The following is a 6,000-nucleotide window of genomic DNA, read 5'->3' on the forward strand; positions in this document are numbered from 1 at the left end:
TGAATACTTTGTTCTGTAGAAAGTTGAATGTGCTGACAACAAAATCACACAAAAATCATCAATGGAAATCAAATTTATTAACCAATGGAGGCCTGGATTTGGAGTCACCCCCAAAATTAAAGTGGAAAAACACACTACAGGCTGATCCAACTTAGATGTAATGTCCTTAAAACAAGTCAAAATGAAGCTCAGTATTGTGTGTGGCCTCCACGTGCCTGTATGACCTCCCTACAACGCCTGGGCATGCTCCTGATGAGGTTGCGGATGGTCTCCTGTGAGATCTCCGCCCAGACCTGGACTAAAGCATCTGCCAACTCCTGGACAGCCTGTTGTGCAACGTGACGTTGGTGGATGGTGCGAGACATGATGTCCCAGATGTGCTCAATCGGATTCAGGTCTGGGGATCGGGCGGGCCAGTCCACAGCTTCAATGCCTTCATCTTGCAGGAACTGCTGACACACTCCAGCCACATGAGGTCTGGCATTGTCCTGCATTAGGAGGAACCCAGGGCCAACCGCACCAGCATATTGTCTCACAAGGGGTCTGAGGATCTCATCTCGGTACCTAATGGCAGTCAGGCTACCTCTGGCGAGCACATGGAGGGCTGTGCGGCCCTCCAAAGAAATGCCACCCCACACCATTACTGACCCAGTGCCAAACCGATCATGCTGAAGGATGTTGCAGGCTGCAGATCGCTCTCCACGTCATCTCAAGACTCTGTCACGTCTGTCACATGTGCTCAGTGTGAACCTGCTTTCATCTGTGAAGAGCACAGGGCGCCAGTGGCGACTTTGCCAATCCTGGTATTCTGTAGCAAATGCCAAGCGTCCTGCACGGTCTTGAGCTGTGAGCACAACCCCTATCTGTGGACGTCGGGCCCTCATACCACCCTCATGGAGTCGGTTTCTAACCATTTGTGCAGACACATGCACATTTGTGGCCTGCTGGAGGTCATTTTGCAGGGCTCTGGCAGTGCTTCTCCTGTTCCTCCTTGCACAAAAGCGGAGGTAGCTTTCTTGCTGCTGGGTTATTGCCCTCCTACGGCCCCCTCCACATCTCCTGGTGTACTGGCCTGTCTCCTGGTAGTGCCTCCAGCCTCTGGACGCTACGCTGACAGACAAAGCAAACCTTCTTGCCACAGCTCGCATTGATGTGCCATCCTGGATGAGCTGCACTACCTGAGCAACTTCTGTGGGTTGTAGAGTCCGTCTCATGCTACCATGAGTGTGAAAGCACAACCAACATTCAAAAGTGACCAAAACATCAGCCAGGAAGCATTGCTACTGAGAAGTGGTCTGTGGTCCCCACTTACAGAGCCACTCCTTTTATTGAGTGTCTCTTGATAATTGCCAATAATTTCCATCTATTGTCTATTCCATTTGCACAACAGCATGTGAAATTGATTGTCAATCAGTGTTTCTTCCTAAGTGGACAGTTTGATTTCACAGAAGTTTGATTTACTTGGAGTTATATTCTGTTGTTTAAGTGTTCCCTTTATTTTTTTGAGCAGTGTATATATATATATATATATATATATATATATATATATATATATATAAAACCATATAATATAGCATGAGAGATCCTGTAGCCAGGAGCTAATTCAGTCAGTGCATATAACTTTATATATCTGTGGACAGTATAACACATCCAGTGTACATATTGTTATATACCATCTGGTGTCTGTAGCCATGGTATATTATATATTGGTGATCCCGGTCCCTGAGGAGGGGAAAACATGGCATTACCAGGAATGCTATGTGTTCTGCTTAATTAAGGGTTAAATGGCGGGAGAATGGCTTTCCCGCCGCTTTCAGATGGTCGTGTAGCTAGGAGAAGTTAGGGAATTGATTGGATCTAAGGCCCGGCCATTCAGGGCACCATAACAGGGGAGATATGTTTTTTCTGCCCTGGAGATGGACCATGATTGGAGCGGGTATCAGCTGGGGGATATAAGGGAGCAGTGCCGGAGGTTCATGTCTATCATCCGGCACTGTCATACCTGAAGTGCTGCCCTGCCCTCCCTCCCTGAATTTTTGTCACGGCCTAGCGTTAGTCGTCCAGGTATCTGGATGGACAGGTAGTTGATTAACGGGCTTAAGCCTCATGGCCGAGCTGCGGTGTTGGAAAAATGGTTTGAACCTTTTAAGAAATTCTGTTAATATGGTTATATTTATATGATATCCTACTAATATTATAAATGCGAAAGTTTGTGAGTATGTATATTTGTTACTCTTTCACGAAAAAACTACTGGACGGATTTGCATGAAACTTTACAGTAATATAGATTATACATCGGAATAACATATAGGCTACAATTTGTAATGATTGTATGTAATTTTGGTCGTAATATAACGATACATGTCAATTAAGTCGGAAAAAAATCTGGCCTCTGAGAGCTATCTTGGCGTACGCTGCCTAAACCGTTGGAGTTACACAAAGATGATGTACCGTAGAATTGTTTGTCTTGAATAGTTCTAAATAAAAGTCCGCGACAGCATATATCTACCTTTTATGTGGAAGCCACTATGACCAAAATTGTGAACCATAAATTTAATTAAATTAGATACTATTTTACAATGCACATTTTAGTATATTTATCAAACTTTTTAGTATATTTATCAAACTCTTATATACACACATACACAGGTGATATTTAAATGGCTGATTTACAGCAGTCAGAAGAGATTGATAATACAATAATTTGCCCATAGTGGATCATTGTATAGTGAGGTCACAGTTGCCGCCTGTCCACAGTCAGAATACAGGGGTGATCATATACCGTGGCCAGGTACAAGTGTGGCACAGGGGGTTCACACACGACCCCCAGGGACTGACATTTCCTAGAAACTTTGGCAGCTGTCAGTCATGAGCTCACCCTGATACATTACACTCTGGAAACAGCTGAATGGAGAAGGATAATTTATGACATTTTCTCAGACTTAAAAAAATAAATAAATAAATAGCCCAGAAAACAGCCCATTTGTCAGGAACAGGTTACTAGGGAACTACACGTCCCAGCACGGCCTGCCCGCGCCCACAGCCCGGGGGGAGTGTGAGGATTCCTCCTGCAGGTTGCCCGGGGGCAACGGGCCGTCATTGTCCTCACACAGGGGGTCCCCGCCGCCATTGTCCCTCCACATAACACCGTATAATAAAACATGCGCTCACCTGCGCCAGCTGCTGCAGCCGGGAAAGTTCCGAGCGCCTCACCTGGGCGGAGGAGAAGTGACTCACACACGGGGACGGGCAGTAACCTGAGCGCGGCTCCATGGAGGATGCATACACTGCAGCCTGACAGCACCGGCAGCAGCGCTACACAAATGGCGTCCTCCCCTCCTGTGTGCAGCACAGCCCTGTGTGTGTGCAGCGCAGCATGTCACCCACAGCACCAGCAGGCTGCTCTCAGCTCCCACAGAGCACTGGGAATGGTTGCTATGGGTAACCGCGCCACAGCTGCTCCTCATAGACCAGTCATATACAACTGATATCGTCTGTACAGCGATCGTAATATAACTAATTAGATTGTTTTAGTATTTTGTTTGAACTTTACTAAGTACCTATTTTGTAATTAGTACTTATAAAAATGCCGCGAAAGCGTAAGTCTAACATTTCGCAAAGCTCTAATAAAGCCCGAGCTATGAAAATAATTAGACGTGATGAGACGTCTCAACAAGCCGAGCAACGAAGGCTTGAGCAGGCGGTGCGTTGTGCGGCACATAGAGCTGCAGAGAATCCAGAACAATCCCAAGCCCGACGTGAACGGAATGCGGAGTTTTTGGCATCTCAACGGGCTGCTGAAACTCAAGAACAGTCCCAAGCCCGACGTGAACAGCATGCGGAGTATCTGGCGTCTCAACGGGCTGCTGAAACTCCAGAACAGTCCCAAGCTCGACGTCAGCATCAAGCGACTTACATGGCGTCCCAAAGAGCCACTGAAACTTATGAAATGGCCGAATCTCGCAGACGCACTGTTGCTGAAAGGGCAGCACAGCGACGTCAAACATTTACAAGAAATACATGGATATTGTTTAATAAAGCTGCATTTGAGTATGACGAGACTCTTGATTATGAAACTCACAAGCTTATAAAAATAGAAGCAATGACCATAGATTGCAAATATTGCGGAGCTCTTAAGTGGAAAGAGGAAGCAGCAGGTATGTGTTGTTTGGGCGGGAAAGTAGCTCTTCCTTATATAGACGAGCCAGTTCAACCTTTAAAAGAGCTTTTCTCTAATGAAACTGATGAATCTCGCCTTTTTCTAAATAATATAAGAAAATACAACATGTGCTTTCATATGACGTCTTTTGGAGCAGATCAAATTGTCTCAATGCCAGGGTTTTGCCCGACCTTTACAATACAAGGACAAGTATACCACCGTATCGGTTCTTTAATTCCTACGTCCATTTCGCAACCACAATTTTTACAAGTTTATTTCATAGGTGACGAAGAAGAACAAATCAACAGGCGTACTGAGTGCGTGCAAAGCGTAGATAGAAACATAGTTAAAAAATTACAACGAGTACTTCAAGACCACAACATTTTGGTGCATGAATTTAAAACGGCTAGAGACAGAATGATCAATGACGATCATTTCAAAGTAGTGATTCACCCAGACCGTGTACCACGTGGTCAACATGAGAGACGATTCAATACCCCTACTACAAATGAAATAGCTGCTGTAATAGTTAGTAGCGAACAAACTATGTCTCGGGACATCGTTGTGCAGCCGCGCGATGGCATGCTCACTAGGGTTCCCGATACACATAGATTCTATGACGCTCTCGAGTACCCAATAATTTTTTGGAAAGGACAAGAGGGGTACAGCATTGATATTCCTCAGATAAATCCAATTACCAAACAAGCAATGCCAAGCAAAAAGGTGTCCTGCAAAGATTTTTATGCCTTTCACTTGATGGTCCGTCGCAGCGATTTTAATTTGATGCTTAAGTGTAGGCTCCTACTTCATCAGTTTCTGGTCGACATGTATGTAAAGATGGAAAGTGAGCGCTTAAGGTTCATTTCTTTAAATAAAAAAAAACTGCGCGCAGAAAATTATATTCACTTGCAAGATGCAATAAGAAATGATGCGGATTTGGATCCAAATAACTTAGGTCAGATGGTGATTCTCCCGTCATCATTTGTAAATAGCCCGAGATACCTACACGAATACACACAAGATGCGTTCACATACGTACGTAATTATGGGAGGCCTGATTTATTTATTACAATGACTTGCAATCCCGCTTGGCCAGAAATCACCAAAGAGCTTATGGCTGGTCAAAATTCAACGGACAGACATGACTTAGCTCGAGTATTTAGAATAAAAGTACAGAAGTTGGTAGCTCTACTTACAAAAGGTAACATATTTGGTGATATGCAATGCTTCATGTACTCGATCGAGTGGCAAAAGCGAAGTTTGCCTCATGTGCACTTACTGCTGTGGTTAAAGGAAAAATTGCATCCGAACCAAATTGACGAAATCATATGTGCTGAGATACCAAACCCAGAAACCGATCAAAAGCTCTATGATACAGTGACAAAGAATATGATTCACGGGCCATGTGGTACATTCAATTCTTCATCGCCATGCATGAAGGAAGGAAAATGTACCAAAAAATATCCGAGGAAGCTTTTAAAAGATACTCAAACCAATGACAAAGGTTATCCTTTGTACAGGCGCAGAGCACCAGAGAATGGTGGACGCACGACGATTATAAAAACCCGTAGAGGAACACGGGAAATATTGGTGGATAATAGCTGGGTGGTCCCATTTTCTCCACTCTTATCAAAAATTTTTAATTCTCATTTAAATGTAGAGTTCTGTAATACTGTACAGGTGATAAAATATATTTGTAAATATATTAATAAGGGTAGCGACAAGGCTATTTTTAACATCCGCCAGCAAGGGAATGTTAACATTGACCCAAGAGATGAGATGCAGACCTTTAGAACCGGCTGATATGTTAGTAGTCACGAAGCAGCGTGGCGGATCTTAGG

This window comes from Phyllobates terribilis, unplaced genomic scaffold, assembly GCF_046119375.1.
Source record: "Phyllobates terribilis strain yellow unplaced genomic scaffold, ASM4611937v1 Scaffold_51__1_contigs__length_9155689, whole genome shotgun sequence".
Classification (NCBI taxonomy): Eukaryota; Metazoa; Chordata; class Amphibia; order Anura; family Dendrobatidae; genus Phyllobates; species Phyllobates terribilis.